General features: G+C 43.6%; 1 long non-coding RNA gene across 1 annotated transcript in view; it reads right to left on the bottom strand.

The window, feature by feature from the left end:
• Positions 1-13,508, bottom strand: part of LOC142033990 (uncharacterized) — a 77,426-nt gene extending 63,918 nt beyond the window's left edge. Inside the window, exons 1-2 of the long non-coding RNA XR_012651424.1 lie at positions 13,244-13,508; positions 12,446-12,987 (exon numbers count right to left, since the gene is read on the bottom strand). This is a non-coding gene — a long non-coding RNA (uncharacterized LOC142033990). The remainder of the gene's footprint in view (positions 1-12,445; positions 12,988-13,243) is intronic.
• Positions 13,509-16,575: the final 3,067 nt, after the last annotated feature.

Genomic DNA, 16,575 nt, shown 5'->3' with positions numbered 1-16,575 from the left:
AGAAGCTGACAGCTATTTTAAGATGCCCTTTTCTGGCCAGACTGGCTTTTAACTTGGTGTTTGCATACTGTTGGGGAAGGTGTGGATTTGAGTCACTTTGGCGGAGCCTTGTGAGCAAGGTTTCCACTCCATTCTGCTTGGATCCTACATGCTAGATGTGCCATGACAATACTTAGCAGCTTAGATCCCTCTGGGGAAATAAGCACTGAGTGCATAGCTGCTGGGTTAAAGATGAGATTGGTGTCACTGTGCTCAGCGTTCTCAGGACTGAGGTGTTTCTGGGCATGAGCAGATGCATAGCTTCAGCCGGTTGAGGAATATTAAGGTAAAAAGTTTATGACATACAAGATGAGGTGGACACCTTCAGGTATGCAGCTTTGCACTTCGGCACCTGTATTTCAGTTATATGCTACATTAGGTGCATAGGTCCTTTTTGGGATCAGCCCTCCATACCTTCTTGGTTTCTTTCACATTCTGTTTTCACAGAGGACAAAGGGTTTCGAGAATGTTTCTGATACAACCTGCATAAAGAATTAATTGCCTTTTGAGAATACTTTCACTCTTTCCTTCTGTCCTCATTACAAAATTTTAAATCATAAAGACAAATCTCTCTTTTCCCCATCAACAGGTTATCAATATGGAGAGTTCATAGTCACAGGCTATTCTTGGGGCTAAAGAAATTGCAGGAATTAAAAAAAAAAAAGCTTTAACACTTCAGTAAAAAATAGTTACTAGCATACAAAATGTATTCTTTAACCTTTCATTTTAGGATATAAGCCAACAATTAACTGCTTATCACTACGAAGAAATCTCTACTAACAGTTTATTTCCCATTTCTTTTTAATTTGCTTGGTAGTGTCTCTCCTGGTCACTGATGTACGTGTGACCCTAGAGAAGAAGACCATAGGCGAGGGCACTGATGCAATTTGGTCATTGCCAGATGAGTACCAGGAACTGCCATATTTTTGCAGAGACAATGAACAAAGAACAAATCTGCTGTTATCTGTTAGAAGATGATGCCTGGTCACAAAATAATAATTTCTGAGAGTCAAACACTCATTTCTGCTCAATTCTGAACCAGTGCTAGCTGATCCTCCTGGCAGTCTTTTCAGTCACCAGCTCTTCAGGAAGAAGGTGTGGTTCTGCACAGAAAATTTAATAGTCGTATATGCTGAGCAGGAAGACACCACAAATGGCAGGGATAGACACGGGAACAGATAAAACATTTTGCTGGGGTGAATGCAGAGTTTAACCTGAACAGAAGGGCTGAGTATACACACACCAGATTGCTGTTATGAACAGTCTGCTGTATGTCTCATGTAAGCAGTAAGGCCTGAAAGTGCCCTGATGGAGCAAGAATGTACAATGTAGTGGAACAGCCCAGATGCCACCTCTGTCCCATCTCAGGAGCAGAGACGACTTCAGAAAGAAAGATGCTTCTTGTCCCTTCTTTGTAGGAATATGTCTTTACTAGATCTATAGCTAAGCTGGGTAAGTAGAAAGGAAAGGTGAGAAAAAGTACAACTGCACCACTGTTGCAACAATAGTAGTGGTTTCTAAGTAAAGTTGCACATTTGGGGATTTCAGCAGTTTTCCAATCAGATATTGAAATTTTGAGATGTTACATTATAAACAGCAGTGTTCAAGGCTCCCTAAGTGAAGACTCAATATTTTACAAGAAGACTTGAAGCTCAGCTACAGCAGAGCAAAAGTAGGAATTTCAGCTGCAAACATCTCCCCAGATTTTGCATCCTCTCTGTTTATTATTTAAATAATCTGCAAAGCAAAAGCAATAACCTTTGGTCACTGATGTTGCTGCTGGGCCTCTAAGACCCCACCCTCAGTACCAAGGGAAATTCTCTTTGTAATCCATGGGAAAAAGGGACAAGGCACTTTGGGATTTCTAGAGGACAATTAATTCAGGTTGTGCAAACCCAGTCGAAGGGAACTCTTTGCAAGCTTTGAGGCCCACTGTCATGGTTTAAGCCCAGCTGGCAACTGAGCACCATGTGGCTGCTCGCTCACCACCCACCCCCCTCCTCCCTGGGATGGGGAGGAAAATCGGAAGAAAAAAGTAAAATCTCATGGGTTGAGACAAGAACAGTTCAACAGGACAACACAAAGAGAGAAGAAATAATAATAACAATAATACTAATAAAAGAATATGTAAAGCAAGTGATGCACAATGCAATTGCTTACCACTCAGAACCCAATGCTCAGCCTGTTCCTGAGCCTCCTCCTCTGGCCAGCTCCCCCGGTTATATACTGACCATGACGTCAGTATGGTATAAAATATCCCCTTGGATAGTTCGGGTCAGCTATCCTGGCTGTGTCCCCTCCCAGCTTCTCGTGAAAATTAACGCTATCCCAGCCGAACCCAGGACACCCATGTAGCCTTCATTAGCAATTCAGAAACACATGAAAGTGATGCAGAGAGACAGACTAGGTAGGTAGTGTGAGCTTGTACACCCCTGGAAAAAAATATCAGACTTTGATAAAGAGAAACGTGAAGTATTTTACAGAATATGAAATCTCTTTTGAAGTTTGCTAGAACCACTGGGCCCTCACTGAATGCAAAAGGGAAATTTGATGTGCAGTATCAACTCATATCCAAAAAGATTAATTTAGTATTGCAGCCATTTCAGAAAAGTGGCACAGAAGATGAGAAGAAGCTCAAACATTAACCTGAGAAAAGATCCTTCTTTTGTTATAAATTATGATTGGGAAGGATTTGGGAACCAAGCATTTCAGTTTGACTGCAGTAACTTGTCAGTTTAGGACCCAAGATCTTACTCTTGAGGGTAGTGCGCCCACCTCAGGATGATTCACCTCTTTTTTTTCCCCACAGAAAGTGGTCCAATGCGTCTCTGCAATCTAAATTATATAAAACTGGTACCAGCTCAGATGGATTTTTCTGCTACTTATCAGAATACTTCAGTGGAGTGTATATTCAAGTTCAAAGGAGAAGGAAAGGGAAGAAGAAGGATGTGGTGAGCAAGGTCTATAGAGATGCACTGATCCCTTATGGAAAAGCCCTATAGACTATCACAGAAAATAAAAGCCAACAAACAGAATTCTAGCATCATTCCACAGAGTTTAAGAAAACCATATTCTTGCCCTTTAGAATCCAACTGAACAGGACAACGTGGAGAAAATCACATTAGCCTTGACAGAGCAACAATTCTTCATTTGAGGTACTTCTACTAGTGTAATATTTCAGTGTCTCACACTTGTAATTATCTAAACTTCATGTCTGTGAGGCACAGAAATCCTCTTACACCCTTTTACAGATGAAAGAATTGAGAGCTACTGCAGGATTCTGGCTTAGGAGCAGAATGGGTCTACCTGGGTCAGCAGTAGCACAGTACCTGTACTTGCTACAGACGCTCTCAGGGTTGCAACTTCTCCACTGCAGGAAAGGTTTGTCTTTTCATGTAGCAGCCACCAAATCTCTGCTGCTCACTACCTTGGACAACAGAGGCCATGTAGCTCCGCAGCTGCTACACAAACAGCTGAGCTTTCTCTGAACCCGTGTTCAGAGGGGAGCAGAATCAACAAGGTGGGGAAGAATGGCTATGGATGCTGCCAGTGACTCACTGCAGGTCATGAAGAAGCCAGGGCAGGGAAGGAAACCATGTCTGGATTTTACAGGGCTACTTTCCTCACTGCCATGCCACCCTGTCTTTCTCAAGATCACATTTCTATTTCCAGGGAACAGTATTCACCTTTTCTACCTGTACCAGCATCCTTCATATGATGGCTTCAACCGGGGTCTTGATCATCTTAGAATATAGTACTTACCTTGCTAAAGGACAGTGCAAAACTGCTTATATTGCTGAGGAAACCAAGAAAATGACAACCAATAGAAGAATTAAATGATGATATCTGTCCATATACTCCTGACATGAAAATGGTGGTCTTTCTAGTTTTGAGTTTCCTGTTCCTTTGATGAAAGTCTGCTGGACTTCTGTAAGAGATTAGACTAATACCTTACTTGATACTCTTCATATCAAGTTACTACTGACAACTAGCCCTCACCCAAGAAGGACAAGCTCCAGTAGGAAAAGACCCAGTGTACATTTAATCTCACAGCTCCAGATATGGACCACGGGGAAAAAAGAAAAACAAACCCAAACCTTTGGTCTACAGTCTTATGCTCCCTTATGATGTCCATTAGCTACAAGCTGGAGCATAGCAAAAGAGGGTTGCTATACAAAATTCTGTTACACGGTACAGTGTAGAGAAAGTCAAATTATACATAGTGGAGTAACACCTGTTACAAAACAAGGTAGTACTACTGGTTAGGCTTGTGATCTAAGAGGAGCAATGTCCCTCTTCCCCCACTACTACCCCAATCACTGCTAAAAAAATAAGGACATCTCCTTTTGGTTCTGGTGCAGCCCCAGCTATAATTCTGATGCTCAGATACACACTCAGTCATGTGTCTTTCATCTAGCCAAAAATCTCACTTCTAGCTAGGAAAAATCCACACCCTATTGCACATACCTATGATGTAACGAAAAGATTCTTAGTCAGGATGCCAGAGGCATATAAACATTGGCAGCACTGCAGCTTTTGCAATCCACAGTGGCAAAAGGATTGCTGTTAGTTTACAAAACACAGCAGCTGACACGCTCCTCTTGGTTGTCTGCCAGCATGCTGTCCTGAGATCCCCTCTCACAGTCTTTTTTGACTTTGACACAATCAAACTGCGGTACAGACCTGTCCCCTGACTATCCTCAGGTCCCCTGCTCCGGGTAATCAGACTATCAGTGGTGGCAAGTGCGAGGCTGAGGGTGGGATGTGAAGGAAGTCACATGAACCCTGAATCATGAAGGATGATAACAAAGAGGTAGGAGACAGGTCAAGTCGAAAAGATGCTTGTTGGGTACCACAGAAAAAAGTTTGTATTTTACCCTGTATTTAAATGTGAACTTAATTAAACCATAGAGGCCAAATCCTTCCCTTGGACATGTATCCGTGAGTAATTCCTAGCAGCTCAGAAAGGGAAGAGTTATCTTGACTCCAAGGTAATTAAAAAAACAGCTTTAAAAGCATCTGACTAATAGGATTGCAGCCTTCCAGCAAGCCTGAAGGAACTGTGGGCTTATCAGGAATGCCAGCTCTTATGTCATCATTAACTAATGATCAACTATTCATACCCACCTAGAGATGAAAGTAAAAATTTGCACATGTAATATCTGCTTCTTCTTATGTTTCCCTAACAGACTCAGAAAACAGAACTTGTAGCAGGGCCCGACCCTGCATTCATAGTAAATTCCTAAGAGTGCCAGTGTGATATGAAGGCATATAAAGAATACAAGCCTTAGAAACTGGTATGTGAGAATTCCACACTTCAAGTTCTAAAATAAAAAAAGGTGCATTGAAGTATTAGTCTGTTATAAGTGCAGATGGTCCTGAAGGCTTTTAGAAATAACAAAACACTCAGTCTTCAATCCCATGGTAATCACATTGATAGCTGATTGTATCTGTGGATGTGTTAACCTCTTAATACAGAGCTTTCTGTGTAATTTTTACACTCTTCCTTTACCATGATTAAGCATATATGAAAACCTCAGAATAGATAACCAAATGTAATTCATTTTTTTGAGAAAATGTATGTTGTAAATATTGTGTAAATAGCCATGCAGACAAGTTGGCAACAGCGTGCAGCTGAAGACGTACATCACCTTCAGGACCCTGTGAAGGGCAGGTGTAAATCCCTACTGTTTGACTTCTGTGCAGGAAGCAGGCAAGGTTTATATAAGCATTTATAAATCTGGACACAAGCTTGAAAACTTTACAGAGCAATAATCAATAACTAAGAGAATCACAACCTAGAATTACACGAGTGTGTGAATTCTGCTGTGGTATAGGTAACTCGTTTGCCTGTGCAGGTGTATAGAGCTATGCAGCCAAAATAAAGGTGCTGCTACTTTCCTTATCCTTGCAGGTAAGATTTTCTTTATAGTTAAGGCATAACTAGAAATATAGGCTTCATGTAGCCAGAAAAGCAAGGTAAGGCTTGGTCAATTGTCTCTGACCTTTGAAGAAGTGTACTTAAGCTGTTCAGTGGCCCTTTGCTGTCAGATACTCTGGTTAAATTAGAAAATGTGGTTTAACTATGTGAGTTTTGTTGCACTGGTAATGAATTAGACAGTCAGTTTGCAGTACATGTGCATTAAATGGGATTATTTGGAAAAGAACTGCTGATTTATTTAAGAGGGAATTTTAAGGTAATTTTCTCCTGTGGGGAGATTTTGCCCTGAACAGTTTGTCTTCCTCTTCTTTGCCAAACACTGCTCTCTAGGTACTTCCCCATTTGAACTCTCCTAAATTCAGCGGATAGCATTTTTTTTTCCAAGATCAGCTGGGGGAAAAACCTCTCACAGGCTTACTCATTTCTGCATCTGTCCTGCTCTTCATAACTGGTAAAAGTGCTAAACATAAAACCATGCTCACCTATTTATTCCCCGGCAAAACCAGTCTGCAGTATGACTCTCTCTTGAGTTGTCAGCCCATCAGCGTGAGGATGCTTTTTATTTGTATTATCCAGCACTGAACTCCTTGGCAGGACACCGAGCAAAAGAATTAAGCAACATTTTCACCTCCAAAGGGGCAATCATTTGTTACATCTAAAGAGAGGACATTTATTTTCTATGCTGCTTTTGAGTATTGCTTCCATTTAAAGAACGTGGGGCCAGGCTCTTGGCTGGGATCCAGTCCAATAGCAGCCTGGTGATCTGCACCAGCTGAGAATCTGTCTGCTGGTAGGAATTTGGGGGATCACTAGTCTCCCTCTTTCCCTTTAAATTTCAAGAAAGAAAATAAAGAATAATCTCCTAGAGTGATACCCTGCAGAGCATGCAGCCCAGGTACACGAGATCTGTCCCATCCCTTCTGGCTTCTTCTGCTGATCAGCCCCGGTGCCTGCAGCACTCTCCAGGAATCGGGAGCACCAGTGAATCCAGGCCAGAGATGCCCAAGGCAGGACTGGATGGAGTCAGCCATGCCTGGGGAAGGTGGTGGCAGCCCCAGGCCAGGGAGGAGCAGTAAGGAGAACTGGCCCAACCCGCTTGGAGTTAGTGGTTCCAGCTTTACCACTGGTTCCCAACCAGTGAGAGTAAGAAAAGCAGAGGCTTTCTTTACAGGATTTTTGAAACCTTTGGTGGAGAAATACTGGCATGGTCTTCAATCCTTTAACATCAGGTAAGGTTTGGGATGGGCCACAACACTCGTGAGAGTTTTGCCAGTCGCACAGATTGTCCAGTGGGATTTCAGAAGGTATGCCAAGAAAGAAAACCATTCTCATTCATCACATTCCCTTGTGCAATTCCACAGATTCAGAGACAGGAGCAGACTGTTCTCCCACTGTGAAACCTGACCAAACCTTGTTGAGGCTGTGGGCAAGGTCTGAGTGCTGCTGAATACTCTCCAGTTCTGGTGAAATCAGCGTGAGGGCTAGGGCTTCCTTATTGCTTTGATGTAGAAAGAGAAGGAAACAGGCTGAGAGAAAAGAAAAAAAAGGTTTTCAGGGGTACAGCTCAGAGCAAAAAAATTGAGCCTCGTGTGGGGCAGTCAGTTCCCCCTCATAGCTGGCTATCTGCAGCACCCGCAGGCCCTAAAAAAAGTATATGTAAGGGCTGGGGGTGGGAGAGGAGGAAGCTGGGGTCTGACCAGGGTGCAGTACTGTTAGAATTGGTATTCTGCAGCAATGACCGTAACAAATAACTTAGCAACTTTTATTATATGCTGCGCAAGGGGTGGGAGCAGTCATATAAGGTGAATGCATGAAAAAACAGGCTCAGCTGAACTTTGGTCTGATTCTTCTCACTGTTTGCTCGGTTTACACTAGGGTAATAACAATAACGCTAAAGAAACCTCTTGATAAACACTCGCATCAGTGAAAGGGGAGTCAGTCTCCTCATCCTTCACACACTCCTCCTGCCCACAATCACACTGCCTGTGACTGACAGCCACTCTGCAAGCATTTGGGTGCAGTTAAATGCCTTCACTTACCTTCTGCCTAAGCCAGGAGGTAACACACAGGGATCCCCATGTCACAGATTAATTTTCCTCAGAAAAACACATGGGAATGAGCTGCTGTAGCTAAATTCTGCTCCCATTCCCTCCAGAGTAAACTCAAGGCTCTGCAATGAACTCAGAGGAGGTAATTCAAAGGGAAATGGGGCAACTGACAGTGGTTTGGCTGGATAAACTTAAACAAAAGAATATCTGGCTTCTTTGAGATTTAACTGAAGTAATTTTATTTCTCAAAGCTTAGTTCCTAGGCTCAGCTCCTGTTCCCTGTCACCCTATGAAAAGGCACCACTGACAGATGAGCTTCCAGCACCTGCAATTCAAGGCATGTTTATTTGGTGGCAGTGCTGGCTTAGCAGGCTTAGTCTTTTCTCTCTTCACCACTGGTTCCCTCCTCACACCACCCATCTGCTGTGCTGGGACAAATGTTTGCTCTGCTGTATAGGAAGTGGCTGAAAAATAACGCAGCTTCCCTCCACACTCCCAAGGTCACTCTTCAGGAGGATCAGTTCCCCAAGCTGCTGGGAGGATGCAAAGGACAAGACAGGGAGCCCCAAGGGTCTTCAGGTATACCTAAACACAGCTTAACAAAGGTTGAAGAGTGAGGTGCCTACATGAAACCTGATGTAGACACCCCCATTCCCAGCTTTGCACTGTCAAAATAGATGTACCAACTTCCACCAGCCACTGGTGGGGCTGCAGGGGCCCCTCTGGAACCTCTTTTAAATCCAAGCTGCCACTCTAAAGGAACTTTTAGGCTGGGGTAATATCCCTGCCTTGCACGTTCACCTCCTCTTTGCAGGATGGAAATTACCTCTGCTGCCTGGCCTCAAAGGTACAGCAGCAGTGCATTGGGTTTGTCACCAGAAAGGGTCAATCAAACAACAGAGATTAAAGCAAAACAAACCAGTTCCTTTCAGGTGAAGGTTTCTCCACACAAGGTCTTTTCCCTTTCCTTTAAATTATACATGCAGATCAGCACGCCATCAGCTCCGCAGGCTCCTAACAGCTTCTCTCCATGCTGAAAATGCAACATTTGGGAAGCTGAAGAAGGTCCTTCGGTAACCAAAAAGAAAAAAACATCTTTTTTTTCCTGAGCCACAGACAAGGGACAACCCATGCTTGCTGCTTATGCAAGTGCCCCTTGGGCTATGTAACCCCAGCACTGCTGTAGCCAGAGGACTGGAAATGCTTGCTTTGCCTTCTCAGGGCCACCTGGCACGCGTTGGTTGTGAATGCAATGCGAGCGGTGGTGTCTCGGTGAATCCGCACAAGCCGTGCAGGCGTGCAGCCCTACACAAATAAATACTTGCCTCATCACTGCTGCCTGCTCCCATGGGTCCAGGTAGCAATACCTGTCCGCAGGCCAAGGAAGCTTCACTGCCAGGTTCAAGACAGCCCTCCAGCTTTCACCCTGAACGAGCACACCTGTACGGGAGCACGGGTGGAAAATGGGAGAGGAAGGGAGGCAGCAGCGGGCCGAGGGTAGTGCCTTGCCGTGCGGGCTTTCCACAGAAGAGAATGGCAGTACGTTTCTGCAGGGATTTAGTTCGGCCCGTGTGACATCCTGCCCAGGTGGCTTTTTCTTACCGTTAGTGGGAAATCAGGGTTATAACTGATCCCCACTGCCGGCTGGGCTGAGGTGGATAAGAGAGCCCGGAGGCTATGAGGGGAGAAGGCAGCTCTCCATCTCCTTCGTATCACCCTCATCCCTAGTAAAGGGCATGGACAAATTAGTCAACCTTAAGGGTTATTCTAATTTATAGCAGCAAAGAATGGGCCTCTGAGAGCCATTATACTAGGCAAGGGTAATTGGAGAGCTAACACCCTTTAGCTAGATGTCCTTCTCTGAACACTTTGTATGTGGGAACTGCCAAGAAGCCAAATGGCAACAGTTTGGATAAATTCCCTGTTGGGTAGATCCTCTGCCCCTCATCCATGGTAGCGTTACATCTCTCTAGCTAAAAGGTGCTGTCATTGCCCCATGTGTGCATAGTATGGGTCTGTTCTAAGACTGATGATAACTTACACCCCTCCTCTGTTACACAAAGAACCTTCTTGTGAAGAACCAGGGCTTCAGTTCAATTTATACACAACCATCCCAGTTCCTGTGTTTCCCACAGCCACTCCTGCCCCCAGTGCTTGCAACTGCTGACTTAGGCTCTCATGTTTGATCTCAAGCACCTCTTCTATTGTTTCGCAATGGTCTCAGCCCCACAGAAGATAAATTGACCAGGACACATCACCCCATCTTCCCACACTGTTCCCAGGAGAGATTTCCAGGAAAAGTGTGCGGAAGGGATTATATAACACATGAAGAGCTTTTCCAAGACGTTAAGGTGGAAGCTGATCACTACTTGAATGATAGATGCTTGCTAACTTAGCCACACCTTTGCTTCAGGTACTATTGCAACAATAAACAGTTTTGCCTCTCCCTGTAAGCCTCATGGCTGACTCATTACGTGCCAGTAACTATTTTTTTAACTATAGCTAGCTCAACAGCCAGCCAATTGAATGTCTGATGCTCAAAGGCATGTAGTAGAATACAATACAGCATACAGAAGTAAATGCTATGATATGAAATCAGCTGGCCTGGATCGTTTTTTACAACTGTAGGCATTTCCTTGCATCTGTTTTAAGAACCACAAAGACCACATTATGCTATGAATATGGTAGCTTAAATCTAAAGTAAATTTCACTGCAATTGATTTCCACTGAGACCAGACCGAAGGAGGTAAGAATTAGGCTCTTATTCCAGATTTACACCAGAAGAACTAACAGCAGAATGTACAATTTTCTCCCAGTAATATCTAATGATTAAATAGAGCAAAAATGAAATTTGACAAGCAGCTGGCTTGATAAAATTTATAGGCACAGAATCTGATTCTCTGCCTCTTGCAATTTACATAGTCATTCAGACCAACACTAAGTGACTTTAAATCTCTACTATTCCAAGCCAAGGGTGTCTCACGCCCAACATGGTAAAAGTAGAAATGATTGTACAATGCATGGGGCAGTATACAATCAGCTTCAGTAAAATCACTTGTCTCCTTCCTTGTGAAAATTTACATCCATGGAAGTTCTGATGTTGCAATCATGACACTGGATCTTTCTGTGTAAAAAAAGAAAGCTCTTGCAGTTATTCTCGACAAATGGAGAGCTATTAAAAGGGGCTATTTTGGAAAATCATTTTACCAATTATTTTTTGTGTATAAGGCCATATCTTCAGCCTCTGTAAACTGATCCTAACCCAAAGAGCACTTGAGAATGCTAAAGAAAGTGTGGCAGGAAACAGGACTGATAACTCACTGCTTGGTCTACCTTACTGTGTTTTTTATGCTACTAAAATAAAGAATATTTTGGCTTCTAATATTTATGATAAGAAACGTGAAGAGAGATTCCAAGAAAGCATGACTTTATGTCACTGCAAAATTCTGGTACAGGAAAAGGAGGTGAGCATAATTCCCGGGATCTGCAGAGCTCTGTATTCTCATTCTAGAAAGTGTGCCCGAAGAAGCAAAAGAAATAGTGCAGTTGCCACTTTAGGCCAAGCGGTGCTTAAAAGCATGAAGGATCAAGAAGCTGGCTCAGACACTGTAGCCAGGCGTACATCTGGCAGTGAGACTTCAGTAGGCCTGTGCACTAGAGAATTTTGCAATCAGTGTTTACTCTGTAGACAGGACAGCTAACTCGTCAGAGAGAGGAAAGGGGAAGCCCTGAGAAGGTTTGCAACAGGCAACAGGTGAACTTCAAATAAAGCAGTACAATGCTGCTTTCTCCACTACACCACCTGGTTTTTGACACTGTAACTATCCTAATTTATCCACCAGTCTGATTATGAGCAAAAATATTAACTGAAGGAATACACAAGTTGCTGCAAGACAAGATGGAGCAGGACCTACAGGACATTAGCTAGCTTGTGGCTGATCTTGCACATCTTCACTAACTCCGAAACAGCTTACTCCACTTTTATTGTGGATACACTTTGCAATTACTATAGAGTTGAAGTCCAAATGCAGGACTAAACACAATCTAGATAAAACACTGCAGATTTACGTATAGCATTCCCATGGAGATAAGCCTTCAAGAGTCCACGAAATACAACTTCAGCTTTTTTTCCTTATTACTTCTAGGAACTTTTTTGCTTGTAATTAATGAAGGTAACACTCTGATCTTCATAATGTGACAAAAACATTGCAGTAAATTGTATTAGACACTTATATCACATACACCTAAAGTAAAAAAGGAGCTAAATCAGCAGGTAAAAAACAAACAAGGAAAGTAATTAATTAAAACTAGGAAAGTACAATAATCTTCTGATCTTTAATCTATGGCAAGTACTTCATCCTGAAGTCCCCAACCCCCTGGCATGCCTCTCCTACATTTCTCTTAATATTTAAATTACCTGCTTGTTGACCAACAGCATTCATGCTTTAGGTTACTGCAAGAGGAAATGGCAAGAATGATATCGTGTCCACACTGAAGGGAATGGTTGAAGCCTGGCATCCACACAGCTGTGCAATGAGAGGATGTTGAATTATTCTGCCATGAAAGTTCAATTTTCTTTGACTTGTACCAAGCACCACCCAGAGGCATGGAGCACAATGTCTTCTTGAGGGCCACTCTCTGGTATTAAGGAAAAGAAAGGGAATGCAGGGAAACTAGCGCTGACTGTGGTGTTGAGAAAGATGACAGAGAGAGAGCACATCGTTCTTTATGTTATGCTTTTCTTGATTCAGAATACAATAACTTGTCCTTCCCCAGCATCACCTTTGTGATGATGTGAAGTGTGAATGGGTGCCAAAGTGTTCTTCACCCAGTCATGGAATATGCACATGATGGTGAGCCTTTTGGTGGGCAGGCAGAGGCAGCATGAGGATCCTCTTTCCACTTGGAATGGGCTGGGATATGGCAGCTCCTCTTCCTACTACAGGCACCACTTCAAGGCTGTTCAGAAAAAAAGAAAAAAATCCAGTTAAGAAACCCAGTTCCCCCAGGAAACAGCCTGAGATCATTTTATCACAGATCTTCTGGAAAGCTGTTACTCCAGACTATGAGGAACTGCAATGTGAGCAAGAAAAACACTTAAATGGTAGGTCAACTGTCCATGACACAACCATTTTATGTACCTTTGCATTTAAAAGCACAATTTGAACTGGTCATTGCTGAATTAGAGTTTACAATACAAACAAACAGTCTTCACCTCAGAGTTAAGCAGGGGTAACTTCCACAGCAGTGCTCGATTACAAACGATTTCTATCACTGCTAAAGGAAGAAAACCGTAAGCTGACAGAAACATGCATTCCCCAGCCACGTGGCAAACACAGCATCAGCTGCTGTCCTATGTTCAGAGGCATTATGAAGACAAAGTCTGCTATGAATAAAAATAAATACTCTCTTGACAGTTAGATGAAATACCAAACAGAACAGAAAACAAAACAAAGCCAACACTCTGCCAGCTGTTTCTGAAGTTCTCTCTTGCTTCTGCAACAGAGGGCTACCACACTGAAGGCAGGCGCTAACGTGTGCGCCCGCCCACTGCTGAACCTGGATTTAAGCCATAAATTGTAGCTTAAATGCTCTGAGTAGTCCCGTGACTGGTGGAGTCTGAGTCTTCCCGTAACAGAACAGAGGTCTTCCGAGTACCTGATCTTGCTGTGCAGTACAGCCTGAAACCAGGACCTAGGAAGCCAGGTGAAGGCAATCATGCTGCTTAGGTGGGGGCTAAATTGAGGGAAAAGGCACGGAGCGGGGCAAGTGCCTCTTCTGCAGTAGACCAGACATTAACGCTGGAGTTAGCACAGTGTGCCAGCTCTGGAAGCTGAGGCTAAATCTATCACAAAGTCTTCTGGATTGTTTTAAATGAGCTATTAATAAGCTTGCCTTGGGGAAAGAGACACGGCCACAACTGGTAAGATGCCCATGAGCTCACACAACCCACGCGCAGTGTCACAGAGCATGTGAGCCCATGGTCATCTGTCAGGAGCCTTGTGACACCCCTCGGGATGGCTCAGCCAGCACCAAGGCAGGCTGATACCTTGGGCCATGTCCCTCAGTCCTGCCCTGCATATTCTGACAAGGCTCTGGATAGCCTAGTCAGACATCCCCTTGTCTAAATTTTGGCAGCAGCAGAATTGTGAGTATGATACACAGAACAGCAACAGAAAAATAAAACATCAGACAGAGGCTGGGGGAGGTTTTGTTGGAGTTTATTTAATAAAAGCAGAAGCTGGTTATCACAAGGAATAAAATATCATGTGAATAAAAAGAACTCATTTCAGCTGTCTGTTTAAACTTTTCTGTGCACTTTTCCTCTGTAAAAACCTTGAAATACACCTGCCTCCATTTACAATGCGCCGATGTTGCAGTTTATATGCAGTCCTCTGAGGCACTTGGTTGTTACTGGGTATTGCCAGGCAACTAGAGCTTTCAGTGACATAAAAGAAATTGGGGATCTTCTGCAGAAGATAATTAGTATCTAGATGGATGCTCTGAGAACCTGATTCAAAGAGAGACGTGTGACTCTTCTCTACTTACACACCTGTATCCCTTGGAAGAGTGATGCGTAAGTGCTTGCTAACTTTCCTGGTAAAAGCATTAACATTTTTTGTGATCAGGCCCTTTTTGACACAAGCTGCAAGTCAAACTGAGAATTTCAAGAGTGAAAGGAAAGCATCCATACAAAGCTCTGTCTTTAGCCTGAAACAGCAATGAGCTCATGTCCTGATAAAAGGCTAAACACTGAGCAGAGCTAGCAAGATCAGAGGATTTCCTCACAACACAGTCTCAGCCAGCTTCGATATTTTGCTTCCTTGCACACTGTAATAAAAGCATTCACTAAGCAGGAATGGAACAACCTGCTTCGGTGGCAGGCACCAGCTCACCCTCCCGCCAGCCGGCCGGGAAACTTGTAAGGCAGCTGGGAAACTTGTAAGGCAGCCGGGAACCTGCCCTGCTTGCAGGTTAGATAGATCCGCAGCTCCCTGGGAGGGTAGAAGGTGAAGTCGAACAGCATGGCCACTCATCAGATAGCCAGCTGCAGATGCCAGGCGCTCCGATGCCAGGCACTCCTTTCACTAACACGCACAGAGATGATTTGAATCACCACCCTCTCAGGCAAGTCAGCCAGAAAAAAGCCACCAAAACCGGATTTTCTGACAAGGCAGGGATGTTCCACACAAACAGTTTCATCGTCAGAGCAGCATTTGCCAGAGGAAAAGGGTTTCCCTGGCAATGAGGCGGAGAGGAAGCACAGCAGCACAAGGTAAAAGGAGGACAGAAAATTGCGTTGCCTGAGAAGGCATCCTCTTCCTATTTGTAGGGAGGTCAAGATATCCTTCCCGTAAAGGGTTTTTGTGCACCAAGTATGAGCTCTTTTCCTCACACAAGCAAGCCAGGACAGGTCTGGCATGAGTGGGATGGAGGTTTTCGGGGCCACACCTAGCTCACAGAAACTTGCGTTGGAGCCAGCTGTGGCAAGTGCCAATAAAACCTGCAATCAGTGGCAGTTTTCATACTAAATGTGTCCAGGCTGACTTTCCTTTCAACATAATAAAGGATGAGACTGCAAAGTATGTAAGCAGGTTGATTTTCTACAGGATGTTTTAGAGCACAGGCCTGTCTTTTGTTGCGGTGGCTGAGATGCTAGGCAGTCCAGCACAGGGAGGAACTCCCTGATAGACACGGTGCAGCCCAGAGGACCAAGGAGGTGGGGTGACCAAACATCCCCTTCCCACCAAAGAGTAGTGTTTGGAAGAAGGGGTGAGGGGGAGGGTGCACACCCCGCGTTTAGTGTCTCTGTCTCTTTATTTGCTAATGACTGAAACTAGTGGCAGACTCATACCCCTGATGATACAATCTCGGGACTCCGCTTTAGACTGGAAGTGGCTGTTGCAACAGAGCTGGGTGAAACACTATGGTTCTGTTGTTTATTCACTAGAAGCTGCAAGTTTCAGGTTGGCCACCAAAAGGAGATCTAGTATTTACACAGATCTTTAGAGAAATTAAACATCCATCATAGCACCATAACCAGACAATTTAAAACAAAATCCAAACCTGAAAGTCCTCCAAAGCCTGGATTATGAAAATATGCAAAAGCAACATCAGTATCCCCAGAAAGATACAACCGGGTAGTCAAAAGAAGAATTTGGCCACATTCTGTGCTTTCACAGTCCCACCAATATTTATTTATTGTGACTTGCACCCTCATGACTCTAAGCACAGTAGAAACTGTTCATTGAACACGTCAAAAATCGGTTGACCTTGACTCCCGTTCTGGGTGAGAATTAGGGAAACTATGTATTTTTAACTTGCAGATTTAATCATAATTAAATTGTATGCGAAAGAATCCAAATGTAATTTGATAATATAAAAATTTGTTTTCTACATATTCTTAGAAACTTGATCCTATGTTTTTCTCTAAAACAACAACCTTTTTCTCCTGAGCAAAGGCCAAGCATTGAAAATTTAATCCAGAGGAATAATTTTTCAGGAAATTGTAAGCACCAGAAAACAAGCCATTGTAAGACAAGTGCA

The sequence above is a fragment of the Buteo buteo genome, chromosome 8 (genome assembly GCF_964188355.1).
Source record: "Buteo buteo chromosome 8, bButBut1.hap1.1, whole genome shotgun sequence".
NCBI classification, from domain to species: domain Eukaryota; kingdom Metazoa; phylum Chordata; class Aves; order Accipitriformes; family Accipitridae; genus Buteo; species Buteo buteo.
The sequence above is the reverse complement of the archived record's forward strand: the minus strand, read 5'-3'. Positions and strand labels throughout refer to the sequence as shown.